General features: G+C 36.4%; 1 pseudogene; it reads right to left on the reverse strand.

The window, feature by feature from the left end:
• LOC112624368 overlaps positions 1 to 14,161 on the reverse strand; it is a 157,003-nt pseudogene that overhangs the window by 38,813 nt on the left and 104,029 nt on the right.

The raw sequence follows: 14,161 nt of genomic DNA on the forward strand, positions 1-14,161 counted from the left end.
AGAATAATCTAACTTGTGTAGAGCACTGGCATTGACTAATTAATCACACTATTCCTAGAAGTGAAGTTGATAGGAAGCCTACTGTACTAGTTTATACAAGCAAAAAGGTTCTAGGTCAGATGAATAAAAGATTAATTTGAATAACAAAAAAAGAGAATCATGGCCTCTCAATGAATTTCCAGACAGAAGCCAGTGTATAGACCCAGAACCCCTTGAATGAAGGGGAGGCCAGGTCCTCTTTAGGAAGGATCCCACTACACTACTGACAATTTATGCAGTGTATCTTTCTCCCATTCTTCCCCAAGAAGATCTCTGGCCTTTTAACAGAGTAACTGTGCATTGTGGAAAGGGAAATGATCAGACATTTCGAGGACTACTGGACACTGCCTGTGAGCTGATGTTGATTCCAGGGGATCTAAAATATCATTGTGGTCCTCCAGTTACAGTAGGGGCTTATGGAAGTCAGGTAATTAATGGAGTTTTAGCTCAAGTCTGACTTACAGTGAGTCCAGTGTGTCCCAGACTCATCCTGTAGTCATTTCCCCAGTGTCAGAATACATAATTGCCATAGACATACTTAGCAGCTGACAGAAACCCCATATTGGCTCCCTGACTGATAGAATGAGGACTAATATGGTGGGAAAAGACAAATAGAAGTAATAAGGGCCTCTACCTAGAAAAATAGTAAATCAGAAACAATATTGCATCTGTGGAAGAATTGCAGAGATTAGTGCCACCATAAAGGATTTGAAAAACACAGTTGGTGATTCCCGCCACATCCCCATTTAACTCTTCCATTTGGTCTGTGCAGAAAACAGATGGATCTTGGAGAATGACAGTGGATTATTAAAGCTTATCTAAGTGGTGGCTCCAATTGCAGCTGCTGTTCCAGATGTGGTTTCATTGAGCAAATTAACACATCTCCTGGTATATGATATACAGCCATTGACTTGGCAAATGCCATTTTTCTCTATTCCAGTCCACAAGGCCCACCAGAAGCAATCTGCCTTCAGCTGGCAAGGCCAGCAATATACCTTTACTGTCCTTCCTCAGGGATATATCAACTTGCCAGCTTTGTGTCACAATCACATTTGGAGATTCCTTGATCACTTTTTGCTTCCACAAGATATCACACTGGTCCCTTACAATGGTGACTTTATGTCGATTCGATCCAGTGAGCAAGAAGTAGCAAACACAATAGACTCATTGGTGAGACATGTACGTGCCAGAGAATGGGAAATAAATACCACTAAAATTTAGGGATCTCCTACTTCAGTAAAATTTCTAAGGGTACAGTAGTGTGGAGCTTGTTGACATATTCTTTCTAAGGTGAAAGATAAGTTGCTGCGTTTGGCCCCTCCTACAACCAAGAAAGAGGCACAATGCCTAGTGGGCCTATTTGGATTTTGGAGGTAACACGTTCTTCATTTGGGCTTGTTACTCTGACTCATTTATCGAGTAACCCAAAAGGCCACCAGTTTTAGGTGGGGTCGAGAACATGAGAAGGTTCTACAATAGGTCCAGATTTCTGTGAAAACTGCTCTGCCTTTTGGGCCATAGACCCAGCAGATACAATGGTCCTTGAAGAGTCAGTGGCAGATAGGAATGCTGTTTGGAGTCTCTGGCAGACCCCCATAAGTGAATCACTGAGGAGGCTTCTAGGATTTTGGAGCAAGGCCCTACCATCTTCTGCAGATAACTATTCTTCTTTTGAGAGAGCTCTTGGCCTGTCACTGGGCTTTGGTGGAGACTGAACATTTGACTTAGGTCATCAAATCACCCTGTGACCTGAACTGTCTGTCATGAACTGGGTTCTTCCTGACCCATCTAGCCATAGAATGCGGTGTGCATAGCCCCATACCATCATCAAATGGAAATGTTATGGTATATATGTGATTGGGCTAGAGCAGGTCCTGAAGCCACAGGTAAGTTACATGAAGAAGTGGCTCAAATTCCCATGGTCTCCACTCCTGCCACCCTGTCTTCTCTTCCTCGGCCTGCACCGATGGCCTCATGAAGAGTTTCCTATGATCAACTGATAGAGGAAGAGAAGAGTAGGGCTTTTTTTCACAGTTGGTTCTACATGATATGTAGGCAGCACTCAAGAGTGGACATCTGCAGCACTATAGCCAATGTCTAGGACATTCCTGAAGGACAGCGGTGAAGGGTAATCTTCCCAGTGGGCAGAACTTTGAACAGTGCACCTGGTTGTTCATTTTGCATGGAAAAAGAAATGGCCAGATATGTGATTATATTCAGATTCATGGGCTTTAGCCAATGGTTTGGCTGGATGATCAAGGACTTGGAAGAAACATGATTGGAAAATTGGTGACAATGAAATTTGGGGAAGAGTTATAAGGATGGATCTATCCAAGTGATCAGAAACTGTGAAGATATTTGTTTCCTATGTGAGTGCTCACCAACAGGTGACCTCAGCAGAGGAGGATTTTAATAATCAAGTGGATAGTGTGACCTGTTTTGTGGACACCACTCAGCCTCCTTCCCCAGCCACCCCTGTCATTGCCCAATGGGCCCATGAACAAAGTGTCCATGGTGGCAGGGATGGGTGTTATGCATGGGATCAACAACGTGGACTTGTACTCACTAAGGCTGACCTGGCTATGGCCACTGAAGAGTGCTCAGTCTGCCAGCAGCAGAGACCAAATCTGAGCCCTTGATAAGGCACCATTCCTCGGGGTGATCAGTCAGCTACCTGGTTGCAGGTTGATTATATAGGACCTCGTCCATCATGGAAAGGGCAGAGGTTTGTCCTCACTGGAATAGACATTTGCTCCAGATATGGGTTTGGCTATACTGCACTCAATGCTTGTACCATGACTACCATCCGTGTACTCATAGAATGCCTTATCCCCACCATTATGGTCTCCCACACAGCATTGCCTCTGACCAAGGCGCTCACTTCACAGATAAAGAAGTGTGACAATGGCCTCATGCTCATGGGATTCACTGGCTTTATCATTTTCCCCATCATTTGGAAGCAGCTGGATTGACGGAACAGTGAAATGGCCTTTCGAAGTCACAATTACAATGTCAGCTATATGACAATACTTTGCAGGGCTGGGACAAAGTTCTCTAGAAGGCTTTGTTTGCTCTGAATCACCATCCAATATATGGTACTGTTTCTCTCATAGTAAGGATTCATAGGTCCAGAAATCAAGGGAAGAAAATGGAAGTGGCACTCTCATCATCACCCCTAGTGATCCACTTGCAAACTTTTTGTTTCCTATTCCCCCAACATTATGTTCTGCTGGCCTAGATGTCTTAGTTCCAGAGGGAGGAACACTGCCACCAGGGGACACAACAATCTCATTGAACTGAAAGTCAAGATTGCCACCTGGACACTTTGGGCTTCTCCTACCTTTAAGTCAACAGTCTAAGAAGGGAGTTATGGTGTTGACTGGGGTGATTGACATGGACTCTCAAGATGAAATTAGTCTACTACTCCATAGTGGACGTAAGGAAGAGTATATGTGGAACATAGGAGATCCATTAGGACGTCACTTAGTATTATCATGCCCTTTGATTACGGTCAATGGGAAACCACAATAGCCCAATCCAGGCAGAACTACAAATGATCCAGACCCTTCAGGAATGAAGGTTTGGGTTACGCCACCAGGAAAAAATCACGACTTGCTGAGGTGCTTGCTGAAGGCAAAGGGAATACAGAATGGGTGGTAGAAGAAGGTGGTAGAAGAAGGTAGTCATCAATACCAGCTGCAACTACGTGACCAGTTGCAGAAAGGAGGACTATAGTTGTCATGAGTATTTCCTTCCGTTTTTTGACAAAAACATGTTTGTGCACGTATACACTTGTACTAGGAAAATATCTTCATTTTATTTCCTTTCTCCTTTACCATGTGACATAAGGTTTATTGACTTCACTTCAGCATTCAAGTATTCTTAACTTTATTTAATGGTATTTGTATTGGGGATTGGTGTGTTTCCAGTTGTATAAAGGATAGCTGTATTATGTTAGGAGTAATTATGACCTTATTATTGTCTTTATTTGAAGATGATGTATTATCTCAGGAAATGTGTATGGCTTCAAGTTGACAAAGGGTGGCCCTGTGTTGGTTAATACTGTCTACTTGATTGGATTGAAGGATACTGAGCATTGATCCTGGATGTATCTGTGAGAGTGTAGCCAAAGGAGATTAACATTTCAGTCAGTGGGCTGGGAAAGGCAGACCCACCCTTAATATGGGTGGGTGCAATCTAATCAGCTGCTAGCATGGCTGGAATATAAGCACACAGAAAAATGTGAAAAGGGAGACTGGCCTAGCCTCCCAGCCTACATCTTTCTCCTGTGCTGGATGCTTCCTGCCCTCAAACATCAGGCTCCAAGTTCTTCAGTTTTGGAACTTGAAATGGATCTTCTTGCTCTTCAGCCTGCAGACAGTCTATTGTGGGACCTTGTGATTGTATGAGTTAATAATAAACTTCCCTTTGTGTATATGCATATGCATACATACATATATATTCAATTAGTTCTGTCTCTCTAGAGAACCCTAATACAGTAGCAAACAACCACTACCAGACACAAGAGGGGCATGGTTACCAAAATGTAAAGCAGCCTTAGAAAGTCACAAGAATGGTGGCCAGGCATGGTGGCTCATGCCTGTAATCCTAGCACTTTGGGAGGCCGAGGCGGGCGGATTGCCTGAATTTACGAGTTTGAGAACAGCGTGGGCAACACAGTCAAACCCCTTGTCTACTAAAATACAAAAATAAAAAAATAAAAAAAATTAGGCAGGTGTGGTGGTATGCGCCTGTAGTCCCAGCTACTCTGGAGGCTGAGTCAGAAGAATTTCTTGAACCCGGGAGGCAGAGGTTGCAATGAACTGAGGTCATGTCCAGCCTGGGTGACAGAGCAAGACTCCATCTCCAAAAAAAAAAAAAAAAAAAAGAAAGTCATAAGAATGGTTTGTTTCAACTACTACTTCTGGTGGTAGTCAATGTAACTTGGAAGTGTAAGAGATCAGCAATCTCCTGAAACATTATTTGACTTATTTATGAGAAAAAATGTTATTTACCTATTGTGAACAGAAGTCTGACCTACCATAATTTTTATGTATGTTAGAATGTACGTAAAATTATCAACTACGATTAGTATAAACAAGATCAGGATTGAGCAGCATCTGATGGCACAAGTAAGTTTCATAAGAAAGTTAATTCATAAGCAACTTAAATTCTTCAACAAGTTAATAATTCCATAGTCAACTCCTCCTACAGTTGTCCCTCATCTTAAATCCATACTTCTAACATTAAGTTTCTTAAAACTCTTTGATGAATGAATAAAAAGCACAGCCTTAGTTTGCTGGTAGATTTAAACTCTGTGCTTGCATGAGTTGAATGTGAATGATGTGGCATTACAGCATTGCCCAGGGTGGATTGAAAACACTTGAGGGAAAATTAATCTCGCCAGTGGACAGATATCTGCGAAATTCACTTAGTGGTTCCCATTGTCCAAAAAGAAAGATGACAAGAGCTATGGCTGACCCAAAGGAAGTAGCCAAACCTTTGAGGGAAGTTCTGGGAAAAAATAAACTTGTATAATTGTTGATAAAGAGATCTGGGAATGGTATGTGTATAGACACCTGAAAATGAGATACAAGAGTCCAGATATTTGTGAATATGTGAATATTCATGGTTGCAACAAATATAACCACTGAACAGGAGTCTGCCATTAATTCAGTGGACAAAACAACCCATTCCCTAATCCTTATTCAATAAGCCTTACAAGCAATGGGGGCAAGAGCTAGGTGTGGTGGCACACACCTGCAGTCCCATTTACTCAGGAGAAAATGAAAAAAATAAAAAGAAACAATGAGAGCAGGATGAAGTTAGTACATGACACAACCAAGGGCATTTCCTTACTTACCAATATAAAAGATTAACAGTAACCTGGTGATGTGACTGCTTTCCTTGAGAACAAGCTAGCCACCTGGCGGCAGACTGATTTTAGTGTATATTTTCCATCATGGAAAGGGTAGCAGTTGGCCCCAATTAGAATAGATAGTTAATTTTAATCTGGATTTTTATTTCTTGCTTGATATGCTCTGCCACAATAACATCTGTGGTTTAGAGAGCACCTTATTTACCCCCTAGAATATTACATGGAATCACCACTTACCAATTAGTTTCTTTTACAGAGTAAAGAAATGTAATGGTGCTCATCTTCATGAAATTTGATGGTCTTACCATACCCCTATCACCCTGAAGCAGTTGGCTTCATATGGCATTGGAACAGCTATAGGGATAACTACAAAGCTAGTCCTGCCTGAGAAAACACCATGGAAAGCTTGTGTGCTGTTTATAAAGATAAGTTATATATGTATCTATCTATCATTTATCTATCTATCTCTCTCTCTCTCTCTCTACCTATCTACGCATATATAAAATATCTTTATGTTTATATATGTGTGTATACGTGTGTGTGTGTGTATATATATAAAGAGGGAGAGAGAGAAATACATATCTCTACCTATCATCTATACATTTAGCCATAGGTCTACAAAATAAGGGGTAAAATGTGAAGTATTTTTTTTCTCATTATTACTCCTAATTATCCACTAAAAAAAGTTGGTTTAGAAATTTTATTTCTCAAAGGAGGAAATATTTCATCAGAGGACAAAACACAGTTTTTCATTAAGCTGGAAACAGAAACTGCCTCCTTGCCACTTTGGGCTACACATTCTACTGAACCTCAAATAATGAGGTTGCTCTATTGTCTTGATGATTGAACCTAATTGTCAAGCAGTAAGTAGGTCACCATCATATAATAGAAGCAAGAGTTAGTAGGTAACAAATTCAGGGAGAGTCTCTGAGTTGCTTCTTAGCACTCCCATGACCAGTAGTTAAAGATAATGGCAAGCTACAACAACTCAAAATAGTCAGAAACACTAATAGCATAAGTATTTCAGGAAGAAAAAATGTGTTTTCTGATAAGTTAAAGACCTGTTAGCAAATTAGGGGCTGGCTGAAGACCAGGGGAAAACAAAAGTAGGAATACAAGACAGAGATAACACCAACTTCCAATAAGGGCATGAAAATACAGTTGAGAACTACTGTAGTTATGCATGCATTGATTGCTTTGATTGCTTTTATATGTACATATTGGTTAATATATTAATTATATATGTAATTTTTGTACATATTAGTAATATACTGCATTACTTATTAAACATACTTTACATAGATATATTTTATTAGTATATTAAGTACAAATATTATTAGTATTGTCATGTTACTACATACATATATTATCATTTGTAATACATCTAAATGTATTAATAATTATATATTTGCTTACATGAATATTAATAATTCCCAGGACTGTTGTATAAGTTTATAATAGCTAATTGGTGGGAGGCAGGGAATATACTCTTGTTCTGAATAACATAAATAATTACATTAAACATTAAATTTATAAATCACAATTTAAGTAATAAACTATTCTGTATCACGTAAAAACAAGTAGTCACATAAAATCACAGATTATATAGGTATTTTATCTTTGTATTTTTCAATAATAATTATTAAAAAATAAATGTAAATATTCCATTTCCTTTTCCATTTTGTTTTATGCATTAATAATGATCAAATAGGAAATAAACAGAGAGGTATAACATCCTATTTGGCACTTTTGTCCAAAGGTATGGTGAACCATTTTAGATATTAGAAGTCAGGCATTATAAAACTCTTAAAAAGAGAGCATAATGTACATTCTTAAATCTGTTAATCAGAATGACAGAGAGTCAGGTTTTAGATACCTGAATCCAATCATATGAAAATAAATCTACTGGGATGTTAAGTTTACTAAGAACATGATGATTCTGTCCCTTATTTGTGAACATTCTATCAATCTTCCTTTTTATTTTTTCTCCTTGTTGTGTTTCTAGTCGATGCCTTTATTTATTTATTTTTACTTTGGTTTGGTTTAAATATACTTGTACTATTTCCTTTAAGATCTTGGGTTTGGGATTCTACTTAAATATTGGTGTCAGTATTATCTTAAAAACATATTTCATGGTTTAATGTATATTTAGAAATAAATGTTTGTTAAAGCACTAATATAAAATTACAGATGTATTTGCAGTGAAAATGTCATTGGCTGGAAAAATAGCAATTAGCTTGAAATAATAATTTGAATACTGATGGATTCCTTAGTTTTTGAAATTAATTAGAATTTCCCTTACTAATGCCTTTGAAATTCATTTCCTAGCATAATCACCTGTGTTCTCTGCTTTAAAAAATTTGCTTGACTATTACTTATCTTATGATTAGTACTTGTACTCTAATTTTCTTTGCCAAAGTGATTGAACAAGAGACCTAACTCAATACTTTTAATGCATGTCCCTTCAATTTCAGAAGCTGAGCTCAGCTTATATTTATTTAGTACTTTATATGTAATTGGCACTGAGACAGATATTGTACTGAAGTGTGGATGCCCAAAGATGAAAACATAATCTTTCTGCTATATGAGACACTTAAAATAATGATGAGATTACCTAAGGAAAAGGATGTAGAATAAGGAAAGGAGCTGTTTTGCAGCAGAATTCTGTGGGATGCTAAAGAGCAAATAAGCATGTAAAACTATTAACATTTTAAGCACTAATAGTGAAAAAATCAGGGTTCCTTATGTCAAAATGAGCTGAGAGAAAAAGAATCACCAGATATTTGAATTGGCATTCACAAAACAGTGCTCCTTAAAGAAAAACTTGTTTCCTTAAAAATAAAAGGGAATATTGAATGCCAATCACTGTTAATGAAAAGAAAGACTCAAATTTAGAATAAATAAATAATTTTCTGAATCTCAAAGTTAAAATTAAACAAATATAACATAGGTAACCACGGTGGGAAGATAAATAAAATATATAAGAACTTTCGGCTACAATGAAGATAGATTCAGAATTCCATCCTTAATTTTCTTCTACAACACTGATTTTTAATAATTATTAATAGATAGGAACACAAATTCCACTATCCAAAGAAAAGAAATGTGGCTCAAAATACATACAAATAAGTGACGGTATGTTATCTGTTTAGTAACTGTTTATTTTATTAATAATTCTATAAAATTCAAGAAAACACTCCTTAAGATAAATATGTTGTAAAAAAACATTTTATTGTGTTTTTTAAAAAGTCTCAAGATTTTAAACACCAGTCATGATATAATATCTTCTATTGGATTAAGCATCTCTAAAAAAAAATCCAAAAATACTCACATAGCAAAGAACTGATATGGTTCTTCTTATGCTGAGATATAACCATTCCAGGCACCTGATAGTGTAGTATTTAATTCTTACAAAGAAGGTGTTCTTTTTGTCTTTTTTTTTTTCTTTTTTATATTTTCTTTTTTAAAATTATACTTTAAATTCTGGGATACATGTGCAGAACGTGCAGGTTTGTTACATAGGTATACATGTACCTTGGTGGTTGGCTGCACCCATCAACCCATCACCTACATTAGGTATTTCTCCTAATGTTATCCCTCCCCTAGTCCCCCATCCACTGACAGGACCAGTGTGTGATGTTCCCCTCCCTGTTTCCATGTTTTCTCATTCTTCAACTCCCACTTATGTGTGAGAACATATGGTGTTTGATTTTCTGCTCCTTTGTTAGTTTGCTGAGAATAACAGTTTCCAGCTTCATCCATGTCCCTGCAAAGGACATAAACTCATCCTTTTTCATGGAAGCAGAGTATTCCATGGTGTATATGTGCCACATTTTCTTAATCCAGTCTATCATTGATGGACATTTTGGTTGGTTCCAAGCCTTTGCTATTGAGAATAGTGCTGCAATAAACATATGTGTACATGTGTCTTTACAGTAGAACGATTTATAATCCTCTGGGTATATACCCAATAACGGGATTGCTGAGGCAAGTGGTATTTCTGGTTCTAGATCCTTGAGGAATCACCCATTGTCTTCCACAATGGTTGAACTAATTTAGATTCCCACCAACAGTGTAAAAGCATTCCTATTTCTCCACATCCTCTCCAGCATTTGTTGTTTCCTGACATTTTAATGATCGCCATTCTAACTGACATGATTGTGTTGGGAAAACTGGCTAGCCATATGTAGAAAACTGAAACTGGACCCCTTCCTTACACTTATACAAAAATTAACCCAAGATGGATTAAAAACTTAAACCTAAGACCTAAAACCATAAGAACTGTAGAAGAAAACCTAGGCAATACCATTCAGGACACAGGAATGGGCAAATACTTTATGACTAAAACATCAAAAGCAATGGCAACACAGCCAAAATTGACAAATAGGTCCTAATTAAACTAAAGAGCTTCTGCACAGCAAAATAAACTATCATCAGACTGAACAGGCAACCTACAGAATGGGAGAAAATTTTTGCAATCTATCCATCTGACAAAGGGCTAATATCAAGAATCTACAAGGAACTTAAACAAGTTTACAAGAAAAAAACAAACAACCCCATCAAAAAGTGGGCAAAGGATATAAACAGACACTTCTCAAAAGAAGACATTTATGTGGCTGACAAATATTTGAAAAAAAACTCATCATCACTGGTCATTAGATAAATGCAAATCAAAACCACAGTAGGAAGGTCTTCATTTTGTGTTGAAGAAACTCAGACTTAGAGAATCTTAAAAACTACAGATGCTTTTTCCAATGTGGTCGACTAATATACATTCTTTTCAAGTACTTAGGAAACATTTTCCAAAATAAAGTATATAGTGGGCCATAAAAAAAGTTTCAACAGATATCAAATTATTAAAATGGTATAAAATATTATCTAACCTCAGTGAAATTTAGTTAGAAAGCAATACAGAAAATACCAGAAAATATACAAAGTTTGGAGATTCACATAGTAATGTTAAAATACCCCATAACTCAAGAAAATGTCTCAATAAAAATTAAAATATCTAGAAATAAGTAATAATATACAAATAATAATATTAATAATAATGTGACATATTACACAAAATTTGACATATATGGAATCCATAAACTACAAGGCTTGGAGAAAAATTTAAACTTTAAAAGCATAAACTAAAAATTAGTTACCCAAATATGTGGGATAATATCATTGACTTTCTACCTCCCGCATCTAGTTGTACCATTTGCCACCCTCAGAAAAATATTTCGATTTGTCTACTTTTTCACCAACAAAAAGAAGAAATGTAACTCATCCAGTTGTCATTAGGAAATTTATGGTGTATATTCTGTTGCATTAGGCAAAGTACTAAAACTCTCACAAAGTAGCTGTGAACATTTACAATACATATAACTCAGATAAATAAAAATATGTATTGCAGTTACATCGTCGCTTTTATTAACTTCATGAAGTAACAGCAAAAATTGGGAACCATATAGTAAACACCTCAAGTTAACTCACAAAGCTAATCTTTACTCCCAAATATGTTGCAAAGCTTTCTCCCTAAATAAATACTAAGAGGTGTTGAATTTTTTCAGAAGTATAATAATCATCTTTATAGTCTCTCAGATGTAGAATTATCAATAGTTAATTTAAATGTCTGATTATTTATAATTGTCCTTTACTCCCCATATGTATCTTAATTTGTTTTAAACATTCTACTGTAAACTAATCAACGTGCATAAATTTTACATATTAGAGAAAAGCATCTAGAATTTTACATATCAGAAATAAGAAACTAGATTCCTGAAAACCTTTGGTTTTGTGATTTTGCTCATCATTTCTTCTACAACAACAGGCACAATATTTGGATAATACACAATTGTCAAACACTGTTAATGAAATATATTGTGAATACAGAAAATGCAAAATATATTAGCAATATTTCAAAGCAATTAACGGATAAAAACAACCAAAGTACGTCCATCATGTCATTACCCCAGCCATTCAGAACTGATTTATATGGATAACTGACATCAGATTCCTGGTAATGAAATGAAGACAGAGAAAGAGGTATGGATTGATAAAGTCTCATCATATTACAGTGCAATTTTGTTTAATAATGGGGTCTGTCACTAACCCTCATTAAACATTTAAATCATTGGGTAAGTGTTGAATAGTCTTGCCTGCATCAATGATAGGGACCCATGGAGGAAATTGTGTTAGTTTATCTCACAATTGGGAAAGGAAAAATCTTCCAAAATGTCATTTGGGATGCCATGCACGTAAGGTGGGTAGATAAAATCCTCTGAATAGAAAATACAGAACTAAATGATGCCAAGCCTTTAGTAGATGAAGCAGTTCTTGATGTGGGATAAACATGGTCACTAAAGAGAAACAACAAAAAATTCAAGGAACATTAAGAGCCTGGAGCACACTTGCCAACATTGGCTACACAGGCCTTTTCATCAAAATTGGATTTTCTAGTCACTTTCATTCACTACCCTAAAATTGTCTTTAAAAAAAAAAAAGAATTAAAAATAATTTGAAAAATTATAAATAGTTTGAAAAATGTCACTTGAATTTAGGCTAAACACTAATTTTGTCCAAAAAGTATATGGGAAAAATTTCATGAATATCAAATTGTTCACTGGTATTTATAATTCATTCACTCCTAAACTATGGGAGTTTGCTTCAGAAATGATTTACTAAGATTCTCCAGCTTATAGTGAACTTCCATATATCTTTCTTATTATCAGCTCAATTAGATACTGCTGAAAGTTAGCGACTATTAGGGCACGATTGCTTATACATTGCTTCTACTGTCAATAATGCATTTTTGAATATATTTCAGATTCTGATCATAGATTTTCCTCCATTACCAAACTATGCCCTTCTGTGTTGTTTAAAGTTGACAGCTGAAAAGACTTACATAACGGTACGTCAGATTCATCTGGGTTTTAATCCAAGAATTACAAATTAATAATGGATTTCATAGAGCAGAAACTAAAATATGAAGAAAAAAAATTTCAGAAAGCCCTCATATTTTCTTCTTAAACATTCATTACCATTAAGTATTCCTCTTTGCATTAAAAATAATTCAATAGAATGCCAATGTGAGGTTTTCAATATTTTATTACTCCTTCCTTTTCTCTGATTTCTTCTCCCTTTGAAGATAAAAGAGGTATTTTAATTAGGATGCAATGGGAATAAATTCAGAATTAGCATATGTTGGTGTTCAATAAATGCAGTTTTAATTATAACCTTTTCCTGTTTGTTTCAAAGATTCAGAAAAAAAGCACATCAGAGACAAAACAAATATTTCTTAACATATTATATTTAATGATATATTGCCAGAAACTTCAGGCAATATATCATTAATGTGGGTACACACATTTTTTTAATTCTAAAAGCCGACTTAAATTTCTGGATGAGGAGGAAATCCAAAGAATATATAGAAGTTGTCTCATTGCTCTGTTCATACTAGAGGGCATGTTTCCTTACCTGAGAATTTTCAGAACTACACTAAAAAATATTCTGTTTCATGAAACGGTCCTGGAATCTGTCAGTGTCCCAGGCTCACTCCATGGTAGAGATAACCAGAGCCAGCAAGGGGATTTATAGATCTCAAACTACAATGGACTCTGTTTACCTGACGACTTGTTTTTTTTTTTTTTTTATTAATTTATTATTATTATACTTTAAGTTGTAGGGTACATGTGCATAACGTGCAGGTTTGTTACATATGTATACTTGTGCCATGTTGGTGTGCTGCACCCATCAACTCGTCAGCACCCATCAACTCGTCATTTACATCAGGTATAACTCCCAATGCAATCCCTCCCCCCTGCCCCCTCCCCATGATAGGCCCCGGTGTGTGATGTTCCCCTTCCTGAGTCCAAGTGATCTCATTGTTCAGTTCCCACCTATGAGTGAGAACATGCGGTGTTTGGTTTTCTGTTCTTGTGATAGTTTGCTAAGAATGATGGTTTCCAGCTGCATCCATGTCCCTACAAAGGACACAAACTCATCCTTTTTTATGGCTGCATAGTATTCCATGGTGTATATGTGCCACATTTTCTTAATCCACTCTGTCACTGATGGACATTTGGGTTGATTCCAAGTCTTTGCTATTGTGAATAGTGCTGCAATAAACATAAGTGTGCATGTGTCTTTATAGCAGCATAATTTATAATCCTTTGGGTATATACCCAGTAATGGGATGGCTGGGTCATATGGTACATCTAGTTCTAGATCCTTGAGGAATCGCCATACTGTTTTCCA

Source organism: Theropithecus gelada, chromosome 5 (assembly GCF_003255815.1).
Source record: "Theropithecus gelada isolate Dixy chromosome 5, Tgel_1.0, whole genome shotgun sequence".
Taxonomy (NCBI): Eukaryota; Metazoa; Chordata; class Mammalia; order Primates; family Cercopithecidae; genus Theropithecus; species Theropithecus gelada.